The sequence below is a fragment of the Sapajus apella genome, unplaced genomic scaffold (genome assembly GCF_009761245.1).
Source record: "Sapajus apella isolate SASKATOON/1434 unplaced genomic scaffold, GSC_monkey_1.0 scaffold6, whole genome shotgun sequence".
Lineage (NCBI taxonomy): Eukaryota > Metazoa > Chordata > Mammalia > Primates > Cebidae > Sapajus > Sapajus apella.
In genome coordinates, this window is record NW_022436946.1 from 40,408,185 (window position 1) to 40,432,949 (window position 24,765).

At 43.4% G+C, this 24,765-nt stretch overlaps 1 protein-coding gene across 1 annotated transcript in view; it reads right to left on the minus strand.

The window, feature by feature from the left end:
- Positions 1 to 14,488, minus strand: part of LOC116549482 (coiled-coil domain-containing protein 162-like) — a 74,483-nt gene extending 59,995 nt beyond the window's left edge. The window contains 1 exon segment of the mRNA XM_032275077.1: positions 12,476 to 14,488. The gene's annotated coding sequence lies outside the window, so the exon portion shown is untranslated.
- Positions 14,489 to 24,765: the final 10,277 nt, after the last annotated feature.

Here is a 24,765-nt window from a genome sequence, read left to right on the forward strand (position 1 = left end):
TCCTAGGTACCCAAGGTGGGCAGGAGGCTTGCTCTCACTGAGCTACTCATGGAACACCTGATGGTGCTGCCAGCCTGCAACCCCTGAGATGCTGCTGTGTGCACACGCCTGACCTTGACCCTCCCTGCACCAAGGTGCCCCTCCTCTCTGGGTGAGGGGAGGTTCAAGGTCAGGCATGCATACCCAGCAGCATCTCAGGGGTCCCAGGCTGGCAGCACCATCATGTGCTCCATGGGTACCTCAGTGAGGGCAAGCCTCCTGCCCACCTTAGGTACCTAGATTGTAACTTTGAACAAATTCAAAGTGAAACCATCAAAAGTTTCAGCATGGTGACCACAGAATATGAAACCCCAGATGCCCCTCTGCATCCTGTGTGTCACATGGCCATGAAGAAGCCCCAAGTTTTGACCTCAGATGGAAGGAAAATATTCTGATTGTCTTCACACCCTAAATATGCAAATTTGACATATCATAACTTATATATGTTATAAATAAGAAAGGCTTTAGGTGTTTCCTTCATTTCAACTTTGTTTCAGTTATAAGTTAATCAGTAGAGTTGAAACTGAAGTGAAACTATGTTTTCTATTTTTTGAAAAAGCCTTTCACAGGGAAGGAAATATACCAAAGTGCTTTGTGTCTTGTGGCAGTTTCTGTAACTAGAGCTCAACCACACTCAGCTCTCTGGCGGCATTCAGAGATGCCCAGCTGGGGAGAGGCTTGCCCTTTCATTGCACAGGGTCAAGGTGTAAAAGATAATTTTTATATCATTTTCTGGGTATCACACTAATGTATTGGTTTTTGCTTGTTTTTATAAAAATGTTGATGTAAGAATTGCTTTTGTAATTAGGAAAAACCAATAAACATCATTTTGTGAAGTAACAAAATAAACACACTTTACCTGCAGAGAGAGAACCCCAGATGCCCTCCTTGGCCTTTTCTGATAAAACCAGTGTCATCTCTCTGTTAACTTTTCTTTGTACCTCTTGGATCATATGAATTTCAAATTTTTCGAGAAGTTTTTGAAGCTAGAGTAAGCATAGGTTGAGGGTCACTCTCTACATTCAGCTTATACTTTGAATCCCATGTCACATTCCTGCAGGAGGGCTGTGGACTAGGGCCTTCCCCTCAGCTGCTCTCTCCTGGGAAAGAAGGAAGGCAATCCTTCTAGGTCTCCCAAGTGCTTCTGGGGGCACAGAACTACCTCTCTGGAGACCAGCACCTTTTCTTTCTAGTTCACCTCCTCATTGATAAAATACAATCCTTTTTTTATATTTTTAAACCAAGTTTTGCTAAATTGCAAAGTGTTCAATCCCTGGGGTGACCTCATGTCTTGGGGTCTCTAAATGTGCCTAGGATTTTGTGAGTTCTCATTATAAGAGAAGCCCTCAGGTGTAAAACTTGATGTAGATGCCAAGGAAGATTTCACAAGGTTTTATTTGCTTTTAACATTCCACTGTCTTGGTCTTGGGAATACTTACAGGGCAAGTGAGACCCCCATAAGCACCCAGAGGCCCCGCCTATGACTCAGTACATGAATAGGCATGACCCACCAGTTACCAGACTGAGGCACTGGGCCCTGGCTGGGGATGTAGGACCAACAGAAAACTCTTCCAAAAACCATAAGCCTTCACTCTATCTATTATGCTTGCAGAGGCCATGTTTCCCCCTGTTGAAGGCCCCCGGATGCTGGAAAGGAATAGGGCTCAGAAGGGTAAGTAGTGAGCTTGGCACTGGGGCCTGCACGGGGGCTGAATTCTCCTTGTTGCTCAGTGGATGGGCATCTCTTCATTGACAACCAAACAGCCAAGGCTTTGCTTGCCTGGTAGAATAAGCCCAGTCTGAGTCCCAGGACCAAGCTGAACAAAGACTTGGGAAAACAACTTCTCCACACAGATCATCTAACACATACCAAATGAGCATTTTCTTATTCTCAGAAAAACAATTACAGGGAGCTTTTAAAAATATTTCATTTCCATATGGATACTTGCATGCTAAATTTTATGCTTAAGATAGTGGTTATGTTTTCTATCATCATTCTTATGAAATTACACATCAATTTGAGGAAAATCAAAATGATAAAAACCTAGACTTGTAGAACAGGGACACTAAGGGTAGTAATTTGCTTCATCGAAGCCCCATATGCCTTTAAATACCTAGTCCTGCCCTCCCTCCAGCTCATTCAATGATTTACAGCCCTGCAATTTACACTTAACTTCTTAGAAAAAATACCATTTGGTTATGTCTGCAGTTTTACATGCTAAGGCCATAAATCACGTTTTCAAAGGCAAATTCAAAATATATCCTCCATACCTGGTGAGTTTTTATTTCAATTTCTGAGGCTTCACTGGGGGGAAGAACAGACTAAGTATTTACTATAAATCCTTCAAATTCATCTTCTTTTCCCATCTGCCTGGCTATAGCTTTCATGCTGGAGTAGAGAATGTCAGTTCTATTAAAGAAGAAAGACAGAAATTAGCAAACATATTTTTTCTCATTTAAATTCTCTGATAATTATTTTCATTCATTTTATCTTTCCTGTCATCAGTATCCTAACCCATTCACAGACACTCATATCAACATCTAAATTCACCACGTTATCGCTCCCTTAGCCACATGAAATCGTGAGTCTTTTTTCCAGTGGGTGCATATGATTTCAGTCCTCATTCTTTAAAATATTGACAAGTCTTCACATTCCCTGGTTATCAGAGACACTGACTATAATAATTTCACAAGATAAACAATCTGGCTATGCCCAAAGTGAACTTTTTTTGTGAGACCAAGTTTCACTCTTGTTGCCCAGGCTGGAAGGCAACGGTGCGATCTTGGCTCACTGCAATCTCTGCCTCTTGGGTTCAAGCGGTTTTCCTGCCTCAGCCTCCCAAGTAGCTGGGATTACAGGTACCCACCACCACACCTGGTTAAGTTTTTGTATTTTTAGTAGAGATAGGTTTCACCAGGTTGGCCAGGCTGGTCTTAAACTCCTGACTTCTGATGATCCACCCACCTCAGCCTCCCAAAGTGCTGGGATTACAGCCATGAGTCACCACATCCAGCCTAAAGTGAATGTTCTTAAGCTTGGTAAGGCCCAGGGTGTGTGTGGGTGCTTAGTAAATGTTTGTTTGTTAACAGACACATGGTAGAAGCAACATGCTTCCCAGCCAGCTACATCATTCCAGCCAGGGCCTGAGCTGGTAGAATGCCTGCCATTCCCCAGACTTGTGCCCATGTGCTATATGTATACCTCTGGCTGCAATGCCATAAGCTCTCAGAGACTCAGCCCATGGGTCTAATGAGCCATATTAAGATTCATGGACCAAGTCTCACTCTCAGATTAAGGGGCAGGAATCTGCCACCCCCCAGGTTCTAGTCATGGCAATACATTTCAGCCTCAGCAACACGCATTCATAGAGCTCTGAAAACTGTTTATGTAGAGACAGAGTTGATGCCCTGGCCTTGCAGCTTGAGTCAGCCCAGTGCTCCTTTGGCACTTGCAGCTGCTTCCACAGTATCAGAAATGATCTCAGCAAAGCAAGGGACATCACTGCATCGCACGGGCCCTGCAGCAGCTCAGAGGCCTTTGGGCTGCTTTGGAACTGACTTCTGAATCCTGGCACTTTGGACCAATCTGGCTGAAACCATTATGGAAATCCTTCTTTATTGATCATGGACCAACGCAGGTTAACCTTTTACATGTAGCCTGTGCAAAACAAAGTATTTGGAGAATTAACTTTTCTCCAGGAGGAATGGTTTACAGGCCTGTAGCACATGTAGAGTTGAGGGAGGGTGATCATTTTTCATGAACAGTTTATGGAAAGGATAGGAATGTCTCAACTGCAACTTTCGGCTTGGGTCTGGAAGCATTCATTTTGAAAACTCTTACTTGTATATTAACATTTTATCTACCTTTGAAAAACTGAGCTTTTTGTGTTTTTCCTCTGTATTCTGGAAAGTGCTTTTCCATACACCTGAGAGTAAAGTTCCCATCACGGTGGAGCCACGAAAAACTTTCCACTGAGGATTTTGCCCATCTTATGAGTAAAGAAATAGACACTGAAGTTTATCCTATCTCCTGTTTCTTTGACCGTCTTTTAGAAGTTAGGCAGGAAACATTTCTCTTAATTAGAATTTATAATTCAATAAGAAAGATTAGTGTAAAATTATGATTTCTTCATTTATTCATTGGTACTTTCCTTAAGTAAATATTTGTGGAGGGGCTGCTAAGAGCCCTGGAGGACGTGGAGGGAACAAGGTATTCAGGTCCTTGTTTGTCCTGCTCTCCTGCAGCCAGTGGTCTGAGGGCCAGGGTCACCCAGAGAGTGAGGAATAAAATGGGGACCAGATCCAGGCCCCTGCCTGTTCATAGTGTCTCAGTCACAGAAAAAGGAGCTTTATTTGGCAGTCCAGGATGGCAAATCCCACGATGTTATAAGAAAAGCCTTAGAGAGCATTTAGGTGACAGTACCCGGGACACGCAAGTTTCCTGGCTAGAAACAGGAAGAACAACCTGGTATAATTGGATCCTAGAGCAGTGCTCTTGACATAGCTAAGGAAAAGCCTGTCTGCCAGGAATAGCGTTGGTCAGTGTCCAAGGGAGAATTGGTAAGCAAGACCCAGGGGAGAGTGAGTTCCTGTAGACTGCTGGTAACTCCTCAGTCTTGCAGCCTGCCTCCCCAGCAATCAGTTAGTGCATGGATTTCCAGATTTTATTTTATCCTCAAAGCCCTTTCATCGAATGAATTCTTATGCACTGGCCCAAATATTCAACAGACCAGCGCCAAGCATGGTGACATGAAGGGGACAGCCTGGAGGCCATGTAATTGCACCCCCCTGTCCCAGCTCAAGAAGCCCCCAAGGTGTCTCTGAGGAACCCCAGGGCTCCTTGGAACGCAATTTTAAAATCCCTGAGCCAATGTATCACTTTTACTTGGTAGCTTTGGAGACAGGCCTAGTGAGATCATAGAACTTGAAGCATAACTGGGGCAGGAACTCAGGAGTCCTGACTCTCAGGGAAGTACAAATTCTACCACTTCCTATTGTCTACAAATAGCTAAATACTCCTAAATAAAAACACATGAAATAAAATTAAAATAAATAATAATTTTAAAGAAAACTTGTTTGTTAATGTGTTCATATGATAAGAAATCTTTTCTACCTAAGTGCTTTAATTTAAAAGACAAGAGAAGGAACAGGAGCCAAGGTAAATAACAAGATGGAGGGTGGTGGAGAATGTCAGGAAAAGATGGTAATCCATCAGAGACAGGGCCGAAAAATGGCGAACAGAAGGACCAGGGGGCCTAGCATGTGTTTTGATCTTGGCACGATTTGGTCTATATGATCACACGAGGTGAAGCATCTGATTCTGTTGTGGAATGTAGATGGCACATATAAAACTACTTCTTTTTCTACTAATTGGCCTGAAGTGTACTTGTGACTCGGTTTAGCCAAAAAGACACAAGGAAAGTCTACTGGGGGATTCTAGAAAAGATTTCCCTTCTTGATAAAAAGATAGATCTCCAAGGAGAAAGCTTTTTTGCTCCTGTTTTTATCTTACAAAAATAAGGGAGATGTTTTCTGACACCCTAGATAGTGGAGCTTGAGTCCTTCAAGTCATTGTCTAGGGGCTACATCAACCTGAAATGGCTCCTTCTAGACTTTTTATTACGGATGATTAATATGCTTCTCTAATTTAAGTTGTAGCTAATGGGACAACCTGTTACTTGCAGCAGAAATACTCTAATTGGCACAGAGGAACATCGGGGTAAGGGTGGATGATCAGAAAAAGCTTCCTAAAGAGAGTGGTTTGGAAGTGGAAATCTGAAGGAAAAGTAGGAATTAATCAGGTGATGCAGTAGAAAGAGGAAGGAGAGGGAAGTTTTCCACTAGAGGGACCAGTTTGGGAGGAGTACAGGAGAGAGCACAGTGCATTTGACAAATCGAAAGACACTGAGGGCAGAAATATTGGCAGGAGTCAAGTCACGAGGGTCTGATGAAAGCATTTGGACTCTTCTCAGGGCATCTGGAATCCATTGAACGGTTATGGTGAAGGAAGTGACATAATCAGGCTTGCGCTGAAAAATATTACCCTGGTGAATGGATTGGAAGGAGGTGAGAGTGAGTGTATGGAATCCAATTGGAGGTCATGATCGTGGCCTAGTGATCAGAGATGATGATGGTTTGGACTGGTAGAAGGAGGTACTTGGGGGGAGTGGAGAAAGAAGACAAACTTGAAAGATATTAAAATACTTGATAGTAAAACTTAGTGACTGGTTATGGGATGTGAGACAGAAGTCAAAGATGGTGCCCAGAGTTTCTGGCTTGGCCAAGTGGGAAGGTAGTGGTAAACTGACAGGGAATACAGGAGGAGGGGCAAGATTTAGGGGGTAAGATGAGCTTAGCATGGGACATGCTGTCTCTGAGATGGCATAAGTAAAGATGTCCAGCAAGTAATTGAACAAATGAGTCTGATAGATTGATATTTGGGCTAGATATATAGGTTTGGATCATTGCATGTGAATGTCATCAAAGTTATAAAAGTGGATGGGTTTTCCTAGGGAGAGGGTGAGGAATGGAGCAACCTAGTAGAGAAGAAGATGAGGGAGCTCCAGGGCTGGACTGTTGGGTTGGAATCTGAGCTGCTCTCCTCATTAACCATGTGACTTTTGCCATGTTACTTAATCTTTCTAAGCGTCAGTATTCTTTTTTTTTTTTTTTGAGACGGAGTTTTGCTCTCGTTACCCAGGCTGGAGTGCAATGGCGCGATCTCAGCTTACTGCAACCTCCGCCTCCTGAGTTCAAGCAATTCTCCTGCCTCAGCCTCCCGAGTAGCTGGGACTACAGGTGTGCACCACCATGCCCAGCTAATTTTTGTATTTTTAGTGGAGACAGGGTTTCACCATGTTGACCAGGATGGTCTCGATCTCTTGACCTTGTGATCCACCCGCCTCAGCCTCCCAAAGTGCTGGGATTATAGGCGTGAGCCACCGCGCCCAACCCTAAGCCTCAGTATTCTTATCTATAAAATGAGAACAATGAAACAACCTATCTCATGGAATTATCGTGAGGACTAAATAAATGAATATATAAAAAGCAATCCGAACATGCCTCAACTTCTAGGGGATAACAGTAGTGATATTTATAGCATTCAGGGCTGACTTATGGCTTGGGCAGAGGAGGCACGGTGCCTAGGGCCCACAAAATGCCTTAATTTTTTAAAATCAGAAAAAAAGACCTTTTAGGCTAAATAAAATGCTTTAATATATGATATTAATATATTTTTCTTTGTACTCACATAGTGTTAAAATATAACTTTTTATGGTTTTTCATGGAAGAGGGAGGAGCCCACAGAGATAAAGGTGTTACGGCCTGTGGAAGTCAAAACGTGGCCCTGTTAGCAGTGATGAGATAGATTATAAAAAACAACATTTTAGTGTTGGCAGAGGTAGAGGACTCCACAGAAGGGTCTGAGAAGGAGGGGCCAGAAGCATGGGAGGAAAGCTAGGAGAGTCTCATACTGTGGAAGCCAAGGGCAGAGTGGCATTGAGAAGGACTCTGTGTCTCGGGGGCCGGGGGGGCACAGTGGCTTTCAACTGTAATTTCAGCATTTTGGGAGGCCGAGGTGGGCAAATTATGAGGTCAGGAGTTTGAGACCAGCCTGGCCAACATGGTGAAACCCCATCTGTACTAAAAATACAAAAAATTAACTAGGTGTAGTGGTGGGCACCTGTAACCCCAGGTACTTGGGAGGCTGAGGCAGGAGAATCGCTTGAATCTAGGAGGCAGAGGTTGCAGTGAGCTGAGATGGCACCACTGCACTGCACTCCATCCTGGGCAACAGAGTGAGACTCTGTCTAAAAAAAAAAAAGAGAGAGAGAGAGAGAAAGACTCTATGTCAAATGCTGCCAAGGGGTTAGGTAGAAAGGTAGATACCCAGTGGATTTAGTGACAAGGACCATGGAGCTCTTGATGAGAGAGGTTTCTGCAGCAAGATGGGGAAGGCAGATTGCAATGCTTCGAGGAGTGGCGGGAAAATAAGAAAATGGAGATGACGGGTTTAGGGCATTGCTCAGAAAGTTTGGCTTGGACAGAAAAGCTCTTCAAATGGGGGCACCAGCTAGTTTGTTTGGCATCCAAACGTGTCTCTGGCTAGTTCCCAGATACATGCAAAATTGTTTAAAGTCATGATAGTAGGGGGCTAGTGGCTCTTGTACCTTAGAGCTTCAGAGGGATAAACTTGGAGGAGGCAATGCCTGCCCACGAGTCCATAGGCCAGTAGTTGAGTGATGAGGTCAAGAGCCCAGGCCTAAGATACTCTCCTGGCGTGTCTATCAGACCCCTCTGGCCCTTTCAACTCCAGTCCTAGATGTATGACTCACAAAGAAAGTGCCCTGTTGGAGTTTTTGTTTCATTTGGTTTCAGTAGACCTCCCACAACTTTTGTCCTACTTTTTAAAATGTTTTTTGAGATGAGGTCTTGCTCTGTCACCCAGGCTACAGTGCAATGGCACAGTCTAGGCTCACTGCAACCTCTGCCTCCCAGGTTCAAGTGATTCTCCTACCGCAGCCTCCCAAGTAGCTGGGATTATAGGCGTCCACCACCACACCCAGCTAATTTTTGTATTTTTAGTAGAGATGTATTTTTACCATGTTGGCCAGGCTGGTCTCGAACTCCTGACCTCGTAATCTGCCTGCCTCAGCCTCACAAAGTGCTGGGATTACAAAAGTAAGCCACTGCACCTGGCTGTCCTATTTTTAAAATTAAAATAAATAGACATACCATGATCATGGAACTTAGAAAAAGCCTTGCAGTGGCTACCCATGCTCCACTGTTGCTCCTAGGTAGTGTTGGCACAGTCCTGGGACCTACTGAGAGAGGCTGTGGGAAAATGTGGCTCCCTGGTCCATCTCCCCAACAGAGAGGTCCTTCAGTCCAATACAGTACTGGTCAGTATGGAAATGATTCCCCAAGGATACCTGTGTATTTTTGCCCAGTGTGGCTTGCTGTCTTGGGGGACCCTCCATGGTCATATGATAGCTACCCAGAACATCTTCCAGTAGCAGTTGCACACCCACCAGTTCTCCATGAGCCACCTTGCAGTCACGGTCACTCAGCCCACAGAGGCACAGCTAAAAAAACAAAACACCTTCCATTTGAAGACCACATATACACTTTACATACAGCTTTCAAGAAGAAAACAAGGAGTAACTGTATTTATAAGCACCCACTCTCTCAACTGTTAGAAAATCCATAAAAACCAGAGTAACATTTCTAAGTTAAAGTTTTCTTTGAGCACATCAGACTTTTGGTTCTGTATGAAAATGCCAAGTTTCCAGCCCTTACAGCAGATCTGTACATGGTGAATGTATAGTGTGATATCAATTTCCCCTTAAAAGTACAGATATAAACACACATATGCATAGGGAAAACACCAGGGAAAAAAACAAAATGTGAACTGGAATTGTCTGTTAGTTGTGGTACTATGGTTGATTTTATTTTATTTTATTTTTTAAGACAGAGTCCCACACTGTCACCAGGCTGGAGTGCAGTGGTGCAATCTCAGCTCACTGCAACCCTTGTCTCCTGGGTTCAAGTGATTCTCATGCGTCAGCCTCCTGAGTAGCTGGGACTACAGGCGTGTGCCACCATGCCCGGCTAATTTTTGTGTTTTCAGTACAGACAGGCTTTCACCTTGTTGCCCAGGCTGGTCTTGAACTCCTGTACTCCTCTGCCCACCTTGGCCTCCCAAAGTGTTGGAATTACAGGCATGAGACACCACACCCAGCCACGCGGTTAGTTTTTTAAGACCATTTTCACTATTTTACTCAAAAAAACCATTTTACTTATAGATAATTTTGAATATATAGAAAAGCAAACAGAAAAGTTCCCATCACCCAGCCCCAGCAGGCACCAACCTGTGGCCATTCCACCCCACCCCATTCACTCCCTACCTCCATATTGTTTTGAAGTGTATTTATGGTTGATTTTCATGTTGTTCTTAATACTTTTCTATGCTTTCTATTTTTAAAATAAAAACAATATTTACCTAAATGATCAAGGGAAAAACATTTAATAATGAAAAGAATCTAACAATTTAAAAGAAGTTAACAGTGAAAAAGAAAGCAATGAAAAGAAATTCTCCCTATGAGTCCTGTTTTGAAAAGTTCCCTTCCCACCACTGTTTACGGACAGGTCAGGAGTCACACACCTCTAAGCCACCAGCCTGGGAGTTTCTCTAGGACGCTCAGCCCATGACTGGAGATGACTGACCATTCTCTCAGAACACGACTGCCACAAGAACTGCAGCTGAGTCTACAACCCAGGCCAATGCCAGTTGAGAGCAAGCTTCCCTTGTGTCATAAGAAAATGTGACTCACCTCGTGGCCCAGGGTTTATAGCTTCAAAAGTCAAACACCCTGCTTATCTTACACATTATTCATCATGGGTGAGAGTAGGAGGATCTGACCTGTGGACCCAATGGCACCTATCTTTGCAGTCTGCATTCAGTTCCCTCTGTGACAATGGAGAAGACCTATCCTACCTGCATATTATATTCTAGGGTATCTGGGCTGCTACTCATAACTGGGAATGGTCCTCCATCTTCCAGAAATGTTATCCAAGGGACCAGCTCAAATGCCTAAGAGAATCAAATAATAAATATGAAAATAAACATAACTTTGTGTTCAAAATTAATAGACATATTTATATGAATAGGAAATCTGTGTCTGTACCCCAAAACACTTTTGGATGACTTATTTATTATGTGCAAGTATTTCTTGATAGTTCCTAGTGATATGGAGGAGAGAGTAATAATTTATTTTTTAAATTGTTTTCTCAGCAGATGGTGAAACACAGAAGAGTACTGAGTATTTCAGTGTAACTAATCGGCACCAGTGTTCAGAAGTTCCAGAGCAGTATAGCACCAATGGGACATATTTAAAATCAATAAAAATGAACTTACTCAAATGCTCTTAATATTAGGAACATTAAAAAGTTGTCCTTCATCACCATTGTGCTCCAATTCTAGGTAACAACTCAAGACCAGCGCCACAGGGTTTCTGTCTCCTCCATATCACTAACCAACAGCTAAGGCATCCTCTGTCCCTTGTTGTACCATGTGCAGCACTGAAGCCGATGGGCCTGCCTTTCTGACCCCATTCTACACTTTCAGACCAGGTTCTGGTTTTAGTCAAGTTGTGGAGTTGGAATTGATTCTGATAGCAAGGAGCCGGGACCCCTGCATCCACCTAATCCCAGGCAACATTCAAAGGTAGGGAGAGCAGATCCAATGGTCATGGTCCAACCCTGTCTTCTGGGTCTAAACGAGGGCCAAGGCTGGGGCCAAAAGTCACTGTCTTGCAGCCACTGAAGGTAGAAATGTGGGACTTAATTGAAGTTGACGTTGGTGTCACTTGGCTTAGCATTATAAGATCAGAATGTTAAGTTGGAAATTTTGGAGTCAAAAGACCAGGGCTTGTGAGGTAGTTTGAAAGAGGCATCCGCAAGTTCTCTGCTACACCTCCTATAAAGAGGCGGAGCTTAATTCCCGTCCCCTTGAATACATGACTCACTTCTGGTGAAAAGAACATGGCAGAAATGATGGAGTCACTTCTGAAATCTGGTAACAGAAAGACTGTGACTTTTATCTTGGGTTCTCTCTTGGACTGTTTGTGCTGGAGGAAGCCGTCTACTGTATTGCAAGGGAGCTCTGTGGAGAAGCCCATGTGAATAAGCCTGGAAGTGGATTTTCTGGTGCCCACCAGCCGCCATAGGAGTGAGCTTAGACACAGATTGTCACCCAGTCAAGCCTTGAGATGAATACAGCCTTGGCCAACATCTTGACTGCAGCCTCATGAGAGACCCTGAGCCAGAACTACCCACCTAAGCTGCTCCCAGAGTCCTGACCCTCAGAAACTATGTGAGATAATGAATGTCTATTGTTTGAATCTGCTAAACTTTAGGGTAATTCATTATGCAGCAATAAGTAACTAATACAGCTTACAACCTGGTCCTGCCATGACTCTGGAATAGTCTGATCTCTGGCCTTCCTGAACATTGAATTCTTTGGTTGTAGAAGGTGGGTAATATTGTTCCTGCCTAGGAGCAACAATAGTTGCTGGGATTACCTTCAATAGTAGGTGCTATAACCAGGGCTGTTGACGTCATCTATGTATTGTAATTGCTATCATGATTATTTATTACATGGAGAAGATTAAGTGTTTGTTTTGCTATCAACTGTGAACAGACATGCTGTTGCCCCAAGCAGCCTGTTGAGTGTTTGGAGGCAAAGACCCTGATTGGGAATCACAGCCAGCCCTGGGGCCCAGACTGTTCCACTGTGTGAGTGAAGCAGAGCCAGTGAAGACAGAGGACATTAAAGCCTTGAGAGCCCCTGCAGAACCTAAACTGAATGGAAACAAACTGACTAAATCCCCTGCACACAGCATACAATTTACAGTATAAAAATACATCTGAAACACACCTGGAGGCTCCACGGATCCAGTGGCTGGGGTAGGTGGAACTGCGAGGCAAAAAATGCTCTTCCTGAGAGAGTTGCTCAGTGCTGGTAGCCCATGGTACATGTTGTCTGTGACAGACTGATAGGCAGGAACGTTTCCAGCTGCCAAAAATGTTCCTCTACCAAAACATGGAGGGGACACTTCAATAAAAGCAGTTACTTATACTTCTAAAGTTCAGAACTTTCCTCAAAGTTACTGAAGCAAGAAAACATTTTGAGATACTAATAAGTTCCTTCTTCAGCCACATCATCCTCCTCGGCTTTCACAGTTCAGAGCCCTCACAGGGAGGGCTGGCATACTCCCTCGACTAGCATTGTCTGACACAACAGTCTGCAATGGTGAAAATGTCCTATATTTGCACTGCCCAACAGAATAGCATCTGGCCACATGTGGCAGTTGTACACTTGAAACGTGACTACTGTGACTGAGGGATTGAATTGTTAATTTCCTTTTTCTTTTTTTAAAGGCTAGCCAAGTGAAGCAGTGTGAGTGGAAAAAGAATAAAGAAATCTGTAACTGGCTGTGATCAATTACTTGTAAACACCACTGCACTCAGACCAGCCTGAATTTTTTATTTTCTTTCATTTAAATTAATCTTAATTTTAATCAAAGTAAATAGCCACATGTGGCTACTGAACTAAATAGTGCAGCTGTAACTCTAGAAAAAAGCTAGCAATTCTTCATTGAATGAATTATTTTAAGACCAATAACTGAGACAACAGTTCTTTATAAAAACTAAATTTTAAATTTTAAGCCTCCTTGGGATTTGGGAGAGAAAAGTTCTTGTTTGGTTTTAAACAAAACAGCTTTGTATATCAAGAACCACAAACCCTGAAGACTGGAGCATGAAATTTATACCACAAGTCAGAGAGAAGGAAGTATGCATGATAAATTAGAATGATTTTTTCTTGCCTAAAAGGAAATAAGAGTTAAAACAAGGAAAGACTATTTCTAGAGCTTAGTTCTAGTGGATGCCTCAGAAAAGATGCTGGAAAAGCTGGACGAGAAGGCCCCTTTTGCCTGGATCCTCTGTGAGCTGGCCTCCCAGGAAGACTAGCAGACCCTCAAAGTGGGGAGAAAGACCCCCACACATAGGTGTCCAGAGGGGTGCTGAATATCAGGCTAACCAGAAGAGGCCTCGGGTGGGCCAGCTCACCCACAGCAGAGATAAGGGAAGTGGCTGTGTCTTTCCAACTGCCAGAAGATTTGAAAGCATCCCCAGAGACTTAATCACCTCTGAGAGGATGGAAGAACATGAAGAGTGTCGTGTGAGGCCTAAACTTAATGTCCAAATTTTGTGCTGCCTTGACTTCTGGCAAAATCGGGAGGGCTCAAATAGCTTAGCCACAAGGTCCCGGCTCTCCACTCAGCTCCCACAGATAAGATCCCCAGGTTTAACGACCCTTGTTATCAAAGGAACCGGGTGCAATTCCTGCTTATTCCTGAGTAGCAGTTTCAGTTCCCTGCCAGACCACAGCATTATTCAAATCAGCCAATCCCCGCTTCCTGTGTGAAGCAGGAAGCATCATACTCTCCTGATATTACAAAACCTGCCTCTCACAGCCCTTGCTTGCCCACTCTGTTCCCAAGTGGCCCTCTGTAGTGGGCAGTGTCCTCTTCCTCTGGATTGTGTCTGTGACTAATAAATTACCATCACCCCATCTTTCTAGGGCCGGGTATTGTGTGTTCGGCCAACCCCATAACCTTAGGGCAGAACCCTTCCCTCTCCAGCAAATGAAGAGGAGGTGATTAAAAGAAAGGGGAACAGAGAGAACCTTGAATTAACTGATTTTAAATCTCAAACTGATCACTCGTAAACTGCAAGTGTGACTCAGTGATGTGGCATTGGAAACTTTAATCTTCTTGCCATCAGTAAAAGCTATTTTGAACTGCAGGGAACTCACAGGGCACATGCTAGAGTTTTCCTGCAGGTAAGAATATAATAAAACCTGCAAAGTGGCCCAGAAGTGGCCAGGCAAAAGATACCGAAAACGAGGGCCGTGGCCCCGAGTTCACCGCTGCTCATGTGAGAGCCTGGGCTCCTGTATGTCTCCCAGGAATCCCCAGACAACCCAAACCACACTTTATTTTTTAATTTTTATTTCTTTTTGTTTTTAGAGACAGGATCTCTGTTGCCCAGGCTGCAGTGCAGCGGTGCAATCATGGCTCACTACAGTCTCAAACTCCTGGGCTCAAGGGATCCTCCTACCTAGGCCTCCCAAAGTGCTGGGATGACAGGAGTGAGCCACCACACCCAGCCATCAGAACACACTTGAATATCTGCATGTTTAGAGACAGTTAAGTAGGTGAGCATGAAAATAAAAATACATTCAAAAACGAAGAGAAGGCTGGGCGCAGTGGCTCACGCTGGTACTCCCAGCACTAGGATCACTTGAATCCAGGAGTTCGAGACCAGCCTGGCCAACATGGTGAAATCTCATCTCTACTAAAAATACAAAAATTAGCTGGGGATGGTGGCGGGCACCTGTAGTCCCAGCAACTCGGGAGGCTGAGGCAGGAGAATTGCTTGAGCCTGGGAGACAGAGGTTGCATTGAGCTGAGATCAGGCCACTGTACTCCAGCCTGGGAGACTGAGTAAGACCATCTCAAGAACAAAAACAAAAATGAAGAGAAAACCAACAGACATTCAAGGACTGAGAGGCTGGTGTTGCTTTCTTTAGAAATTCCTTCGCGTACTCCTAAAGCAGGCTTGCTGCAGGAGAGAATGTATCATCAGGATATTTCTTCAGCTTTTTCCTTTTCACCCTAATCACCCTGAACATGAACAATACATTCAGACTAGAGGCAATTTTCATGCCATATATTTTATGCTGCGCTACAGAGTACCTTTGAGGGACTTCTTTGCTTCCTTCTACCTCTAAAGCGCAAAGGAATTCTATTCTTTAAATCAGGGAATGAAAAACTTTTTCTTAAAGGAACAGACAATAAATATTTTCATCTTGGCAGACCCTATGGACTCTGTGGCAACCATTCAGCTCTGTGGTTGCAGTGTGAAAGCAGAGACAATCCATACATGAATGGGCATGACTGTGTTCCAACAACGTTTCATTTATGAACACCGAAATATGAACTGCATATCATTTTCATGGGTCACAAAATACTATTCTTTCATACATTTTTTTTCCAACCATTTAAAGATGGGAAGGCCATCCTTAGCCCACAGGCCACATAAAAATTGGCAGCAGTAGTTTGCCAACTCCTGACTTAAATAGATGAGATTGGATAGAACCGCTTTGTCACCCAAGCATTTCCTTCAATGCAAATGATTAATTCACCTGGCATTAAAGATAAGCTCGATCCTCGGGCATTTCTTGAATTGGCTAATCAATAACTCCGGCAGGTTGGTGGACATGCCCAGAGATGAATGCTTGGTCATTGTGTGTGAGTCAGTGTGATCCAACCCATCGGAGGACAGCTACCAATTTCCATCAGGCTTTTGGCTAGTAGAGGGGGCTTGAGAGGGGCAGAGTGAAATGTTTTGTGCCTAGAAGCATGCACATAACCAGTAACCCAAGCTGATCTATGCCACGGAGAAGAAGGAGCCAAATTTTAGGTGACTTTATGGGGCTACCGTCCTGTCACCCCCGAGCCACTTCCTTCCTCCTCCTACACCTCACCCCCATCTGTGAAGCATGCTGCCCTCATTCCAGGTAAGAGTTCCATTTTTCCTTTGCACATTTTGGGGAAGCCTTCAGCTTACGTAGGCAGAAAGTTCCTGCATAAACGGTCATATTTGCTCAGTGTGGGTGAACTCCAGGAAGGACCAGGGAACTGTCACAAGCTTCCTATCTCTTTCCATTCTCTAAGGACTTTCCCTTGTTTACAGGCTGAGTACTAAGTAAGACAATCAAGAGGGAGGACATTTATCTTTTAGCTTCTCTTTTCCTCCTGCCTCTTGCCTTCTCTTCAGCATCCTCTTCTCTGTCCATGCTGCTGCCCGGTCTCCATCATAGCTCTCGGGTTTTGAGGTCAAACACACCTAGGTTCTAATTCTGGTCTGCCACTTACTAGCTGCAAATACCCAACACACACAACCTGAACAGCTCCGAAGAAAAAAGGCTGGCGAAATGTAACCAGTGGAGGACACAGTGGGGTGAACCATCTGGGTGATTCTCTCCAAAGGGTTGCACAAAAATATATGAAACCAGAAACAGGATATAATGCCCTCCATTTCTGCAGACTGAGTGTGAGGACAAAGCAAGCCCTGACAAAGCAATTCCAGAGGGTTTCTTGGAAGCAGAGTGGTTCCCCTGGGAGAATAGTACCAAACAGAACCCGTCATAGGAGAAGTCCAAAAAGGACTTTTGGGGAATAGTTCTGTTTCTTCACTAGTATGTAAAATCCTTGCAAATTCTTACCTTGGACTTTGAGAGCCCAGAGGGCTAATGACTGGCCCTCCTGATAACTGTTTGAGCCTTCACATCTCACCTGCCTGACTAAGCTACAGCTCAGGAAGCTATTTGTCAATATAAAGAAAACACATGAGCCTGGTTTTTGTCCTGTTGAATTTACATTCTAAATCCAAGAGTCCTCTGATGCCAGAGTAAAGAAAATAAAGAGTAGAAAAAGAACAAGACAGTTCAGTGCAATCCCCACCTTTTCATTCTGCGTGGATGCCCACAAGCGCAGAGAAAAGCAACTGCAACCCAGAGGTAACAGCACAGCCCTCTGAGATCCTCTCAGTGGCTAAATGCTCACACCGGGAACTAGCCCAAAAAAGGTAATTTTGACAATTAAAAAATCAGCAGAGACCCTGAGAGCTAATCCCTTTCCTTTCTCATATAAAACTTATTTATACTGGAAACATTATGAATCTTAATCCAAGCTAATTTTTCCATCGGTGTCATGATTAATTAACCAAATAAAACATTCCTTTTGTATGTGGAGTACTTAATACAAGGGTACCTACAAGACTAGAGGTAGACTGATTTACTTATAAATTGAACACTGGTAGCCAATTCCATTAGCTTGAGAAGTACAGTAAAAATTCTGTCTTTTTGAAAGGTAAACAAATGTTGAAAAAATAAAACCCCTAGAAATAATCATCTTTAGAAGTATAAAAATGTTACCCCCAGTAGAACCCCCTGTACACTGAAAGCAGCAATCATTATACAAACTGTTCTGAAATTACATTTGATAAAATCAGTTTGTTATTAGCCAACAAGAACATATTCTCACAGCCAGCCTTTGTGGCAGGTCATGTTTGGTAGCCATGGTGTTCTGGATCGGGCTGTGCCCGTGACTATTTTAAGTTCATTATCTAACCTTGCCAAGAATGGCCTCCCTAGACGGTCACTCAGCAAACACCTGCGCAGCAGAACTTACTAGACAGGATTAGTGCCCCAGCCCTTACCGGATGCGATGCCTCACTGCAGCATCAAACTGCAAAAACATAACCTCTGTGCGGAGAAGGAGTGCCTGGGCCACCCGGGTGGGGTCTTGGGGTTTCTGGAGGCTGTCAATCATGTTCTGCAGCTCTTGAAGCTCAGACCCTAGAAAAGGGACAAGATTTTAGTCTGTCAGTGTGAAATATAGGCTGCTAGAGCTAAACCAGTAAACCCACATTTTGTCCCGTATTTTCACCTAATCAGACTTCCCTTGTTTTGTTTGTGGGTTATACTAATTATATGTTTTGCAAGACCAGCAAAGCCTTATGCTCCAGAATGGGAGGTCTGATTTATCTCTCCTTCCTTCCTCAGGAAGATAAAAATTTGCTTTGCTTTTTGGTACAATAAGAGCAGGCTATGCAAAGATTTAAAATTTATATGGCTATGATCTTGAAATAGAACAAAAGGAGAAATTACAAGGAATAGAAAAGTATAGTCCTCAGTATAACTGTTAGGGACTTTAAATTATCAGAGATTATAAAGCAGTACTCATCTCCTATTGCCATGCTATCTAAATCAGCCCTTCCTGTCACTGTCTCATGGATTAAAGAACACTCAAGACCATCTAAAGCAAGTAAAAAATACATGTGCATATATGTATATATAAATATATGCACACATATGTATACATACACACATGTGTATATGCATGCATACATATCCTTCTAGGATTCTAGCCATTTCAGGAGTAAATGCGAGGGATCCATATCTGGCTTATTTCTTAGACCCTTACTGCAAGAGTAGGCGACGTATACATAGATTCATATGCATTTTGGGTAAATATTTAACTTAGGGGTCTTGTGGGGCACTCAGTGCTGGGACGTGGAACCCAGTCTGAGTCTGGATGACCATCCTATCATCCAGGTATATATATCCTAGTTATTGGCATAGAGAAGGAATAGTCAGAACAGGAGAGCGCATGGAAAGTGATGAGCCCTCGGGGAACATGCTTGCGCCCACACTTACGGGGCTACCAGAATGTCAGCGGGTTTTAAATACCCCTGTGAAGATAGCGATAGTTTTCTACCCTGACAGGACATCCCTATGATTAGAAGGATTGTGAAAACTGATCACTATGCCTCACATGCAGTCCAAGGCAGGGGTGAGACAGGAAGCCCACAGGGCATTTCTGGAGATGCTCTATCTTGACAGCTGGTCCACATGCAAGGAGCCTTCTTTCCTCCCTAGCCCAGTACTGGGCTCCAGCATCTACGGACAGAGAAAGCAGACAGTTGTGTGTGGGGAATGGGGGGGAAGCTGTCCATGAGAGCTTGATCAGGCAGATCCAGGGCTGAGAACGGTTACTAACACATATAACATGTGCTCTTGGCTTTCGGAACAGATAAGCAGTCCAGATTTCCTATCCATTTGCTGTTTTATACAATAAGACATGTGTTTTATTTTTGTTTCCAGCCCCAAATAATTGGGTTCAATCAGAAAACTTTTTATGACTTCTCTAAATCTGATAATTCTATTGGGCTGAAGAGTTCACCAGAAGAGGAGCCATGTCAGAGCAAATTGTACAAGAACTTTTGTGGTGGTGGGAGGGAGGAGAGGTGGTCAGTGAGCCTCATTTGTTCAAGGCCTAGTGGGTTCGGTCTATAAGCAATATACTCTATCAGGCTAAGCAGTTGCCAGGGGAAAACTTTATAATCCTTTGCCATGACAATGTAAAAAGGAGAATATAAAATTACACATACCCTATGGTTAAAGCTCTGTAAAATGTAAATATGGAATATATTTGGACAGGGGCTAGAAGGGAGTAAAGATAAAAATATTTCACTTGTGAGAGTGGTTGGCTTACAGGTGACTTTTTTCCTGTCATTTCCATCGTTTGTATACTACTCTTTGTGACTTTGGCATGTGAACACTTCCCAGCAAGATTGTTGGATGCCGGTATGTGACATTATCATTAAAACACAGATGTGGAGGCTAGACTACCTTTCCTTTGTTATTTTACTGATCTTAAAATCCTCATTCTGCCTTTCTTTCCTTTGTGTGGTCAAGAGGCTTGGTGAGGGAAGGTGGCAGGGCAAGCGGCCTGGTGGTGGGGACAGGGCAGAGGGCTGTTGCAGGCAGTGATGGTGGTGGGGTTGGGGTGAACCCCAGGAAGCATCAGGAAAGGAGCCTTTGCTTGTGCCTTCCCCAGGAGGGTCCTCTTTGGGAAGTCAGAGGAAGACAGACAGCCAGATAGCCAGAGAGAGAAAGAGAGAGAGAGGAGTCACAGTTGCCCTGTCTCTGCGTGAAAACTCAGAGCTCGTAAACTTCATTCCTTGTTTGTCTTGCGAGTTACTGAAACCCTAAGTTCGGTGTGTAGTATTTGGGCCTTAATTGGCCTCTTTATGCTTTACAGAGGAAGTCACAATGTAAACGTCCACATTCGGATTACATTCTCCGTTTCACACAGGGACTTCAAAGTGAGTTGCTGGCTTTCAGGGAAGGAGAGAATTTGGCTGCATCCGCAGAGCTGGTCCACAGTGTCTAAGAGCTGTTTTCTTCAGTCGAGAGGAGGACCAAAAGCTGAAATCTTGAATATCTCTCAAGATTTGTTTTTAAAAATACTTTAAAGCATGTAAGTCCACAAAAGTAATTTAAACCAACTAAATAACAATTAGAACTAACTCTAAATAGTTCTGAGATGGCTTGAAGGAACAGACTCTCATTTCATCTTTTCCCTTAGTTCTTCTTGCCTGCTCTAGGAAGTCGGCCAGGAAATAAGCAGCCTAGTCTTTTTAAAATGATGATTATCTTGGAGGGGATTTTTTTTTTTTTTTTTTTTGCTTAGGTTTGCTTTTTATTTTGAACAAAGCAGAGCATGCAAAACTGTAGATTCTCCCTGGAGCACAAATGTGCTACATGACAATGTGTGCCTCTCTAATTGCATGCTTCAGAAAGCCTGGGCCCCACATATCTCAATGGTTTCTGGGTTCGCTGCACAGAAACAGCAAGAGAACAATTCCCTTCTTCCCGAATCCTAGGTCCTCAACTTGGGCCTCACTTCCCACTGTTCTTTGGAGGCATACGCGTGGGTTGGTAGGTTCACTTCTCTGGACTGGCCATGTGTAGTTCTGCCCTCTGTTTTCACAGGTGTCCTTTTCTTGCCTTGCTAGGGCTGTCCCTCCTATTAACTCCACTGATCCAAGTCCACTCCTCCCCAGGCTAGGCCAGCACCCCAGATCACCTCCCTGCAGGTTTTGCCTGGGGGCACCCTTCGCTCCCGGCTGCTATAGAACTTCCTATGTAGTAACTTCTCTGGGAAACATGGCTCTGGCTCTCTCAGCTTCTATCTCATCTCCATGGAACGCCTGTCTCCCCATCTCGAGGCCGGGCAGGGCATTTCTCTTGGCCACACCCCTCCTTCCTGTATCTTAGCTAAAGGTCAGACCCCACACCCTCCTGACATCCAGCAACTCCCCTAAGAGGGTCTTAGCTTATTTTCTGAGTAAGCCCCACTTACCACAGTCCCCAACTAGTTAAAGGGAAGGACCTGGCTGGGCATGGTGGTGCACACCTGTAATCCCAGCACTTTGGGAGGCCAAGGTGGATGGATCACCTGAGTTTGGGACTTTGAGACCAGCTTGATCAACATGGAGAAACCTCATTTCTACTAAAAATACAAAATTAGTCAGGTGTGATGGCACATACCTGAAATCCCAGCTACCCGGGAGGCTGAGGCAACAAGAGCAAAACTCTGTCTAAAAAAAAAAAGGAAAGGAAAGGATCTAAGAGTACTTTGGAGCTTCTCTAATCTGACACGTACAGTGAAGACTTGTGAGTCACTCTGAGAGCTCGTCTGCAACAATTCTGTGACTTCTGCCGAGGTGGCACCATTACCACTCTCTCATCATCCTGCCTCTCCTAGACACAGGCATTACTCTCCTCCCAGATCGCCACTCACGCCCTTCCCTACGTCCACATCTAAATGTTTACAGAGCCCTTCAGTGTTCCTTAGCACAATGCAAATATACCAGCCACCAGCTCCAAGGTCTCCCATACACGTATTTCCTTTATGCACCAACCAGCCAGAGGGGAATATCCTCAGATTCTCTGACGTTTGTTTTAAGAGCATTCAGTTTAAATAGGCATGTTGCCTCATTTTTTAGGCTCTTCTAGTTCTTTAAAATCCCTGGCTACTGTAATATTTTGCTATTAATTGATATTTACATGACCAGTGACATTATTTGGATGGTAGTCATATTATTAAGGTAAGATTACTCTCCCTGACTCTGATAAACATAGCTTACTACACATTTCAGTGTCTTTTTTTTTTTTTTTTTTTTTTTTTTTGAGGCAGAGTCTCATTCTTGTTGCCCAGGTTGGAGTGCAGTGGTGCCATCTTGGCTCAGTGCAACCTCTACCTCCTGGGTTCAAGCGATTCTCCTGCCTCAACCTCCTGAATAGCTGGGATTACAGGCACTCACCACCATGCCCAGCTACTTTTTGTATTTTTGGTAGAGACAGGGTTTCACCATGTTGGTCAGGCTGGTCTTGAACTCCTGACCTCGTGATCTGCCGGCCTCGGTCTCCCAAAGTGCTGGGATTATAGGTGTGAGTCACTGCACCTGGCCCATTTCAGTGTCTTTAATTCACCTCATGTGTTTATCTTATAAACTGTGTTGATGAGCCCTGGGTGTATAAAACTAAAGCCTTAGTCATTCTTATCACAAGACTTTTAGGTCACTGATAGCTAACCAAGGGCTGTTTACAAGCTTCTTAACAGGAAGTGATTGGCTCTGACCTTGCCATGTGAGTTTATGAAGGCCAGGAAGGAAATGAGAACAAAAGAAAACTAATATTTAATGGGAACTTACATATCCTTCTAGAATTTCTACATACATTTCAATCCACAGAACATCTCTATGACACAGATACTATCACCCCATTTTATAGATGGACAAGCAGAGACTCAGAGAGTAAAGTGCCCAGCTTTCAGTAAACAAGTGGCAGAGGCAGGGTAAGACCCAGGCCTCCTGACTCCCAGCTTGGTGCATTCTGTGGTATAGCCTGTGAATGTGGAATCAAGCAGATAGCTGTGCAGTGTGGAGACAGTCTATAAGATAGTTTGGACTTTTCCTCTGCCCTTCTGATCACTGTCATTTATGAGAATATATTGTAGTTCTGTCTTTCCAAGTATTAAGAGTTTCATAGAACTTCAAGTGAATGTTGAAGGTGATCTGAATCACCTTTAATCACTCACCAATGCCTTCAGCTCCTCCCCAATCACCTCTCAAAGGGTTAGGACTTAGATGAAATTCAAACCATGCTGGACAATTGCCAACCTTAGAAAAACTGACAAAGTAGGCCATGATATCATGCAGAGGAGCTATCAGCTGTAGAGTTTGCTTTAAGGCTTTAAAAGCTGCCTATGGATAGAATCAATACAAGGAAATACGTTTTAGGAAGTTTCTAAGAAGCATATAAACATATAAGAGTGCTGAATAGGGACAACATCTTTAAACAAGAATATATCAATAAACATTGCCATAGTATATACAGGATTAAATCAGAAAAAGAATAAACCTATACATGAACCAGGGTTACATGCCCTTGGACACAGGGACTCCGGTGGGGATTAAAGCAATGTGTTTCTTAGTTTAAAGTCATTGGAGTCTATGAACACATCAAAGTGTTTGTATGACCATCAAGGAATTACAAAAGTCACAACTACATTCATAGAAGGGACTCATATTCAGGCAACATTATCTTGAGAGAATATCTGTAAGCAAGGTATAGATATTTATCAACATTGTTTAAACCAACACATGACTGAAAATCAAACAATGGATCTTATATATCAATGTCCACGTGAAGGAAAAGTGAAAAATTATGATCTAATTGAAGAAGGTAGCATTTTCATATTTTTAAAAATAAAAATCTGAAACTTCTTCAAATAAAAGTAGGGGTAAGAAACCAAGGTTGAGAAACAGGATTTTACTTACAAAGAAAAATCAGAATATTTCCCAAATGCCATTTTCAACACTGCATTCTATTTCTTTAGCAAATACTTAAGTGTTTTATGTGTTTTTATGTTTTCTTTTTTAAAAAATTGTTACCCATCGATGATAGACTGGACAGGGAAAATGTGGCACTTATACGCCATGGAATATTATGCAGCCATCAAAAACGATGAGTTTGGGTCCTTTGTAGGGACATGGATGAACCTGGAAACCATCATTCTCAGCAAACTGACAGAAGAGCAGAAAATCAAACACCACATGTTCTCACTCATGGGCGGGTGTTGAACAATGAGAGCACATGGACACAGGGAGGGGAGCACTACACACTGGGGTCTGTTGGGGGGAAATAGGGGAGGGTCAGTGGGGGGTGGGGAGTTGGGGAGAGATAGCATGGGGGGAAATGCCAGATATAGGTGATGGGGAGGAAGGCAGCAAATCACACTGCCATGTGTGTGCCTATGCAACAATCTTGCATGTTCTTCACATGTACCCCAAAACCTAAAATGCAATAAAATAAAATAAAATAAAATTGTTACCAGCATTGCCCTTGATTAGTGAGGTACATAGAGCAGCCATCAAAGAACAGTAACCCCCAGTTACAAGTGTAATATCGATCTATCACTAGCTTCAGAGCATCAGTGGAATTTTCTGGAAGGGTTGGAAGGAAATCAAAGATTAATAAGAAATGTCAGAAGCTCAAATTAGTATTCACTAGTGACCAGGGAGAAAGAGAAATCATAGCATAGTAAGGCCCAAGACAAATAATAATAAAGCAGAAAGAGCAGCCGTGAAAAAACTTCAGTAGTTAGATATCTGAATAAAACAAGGGATGTTCTCTGGAATTGATATGTTTAACTGTGAGACAAAAACCAGCCAGTTTCCATTCTG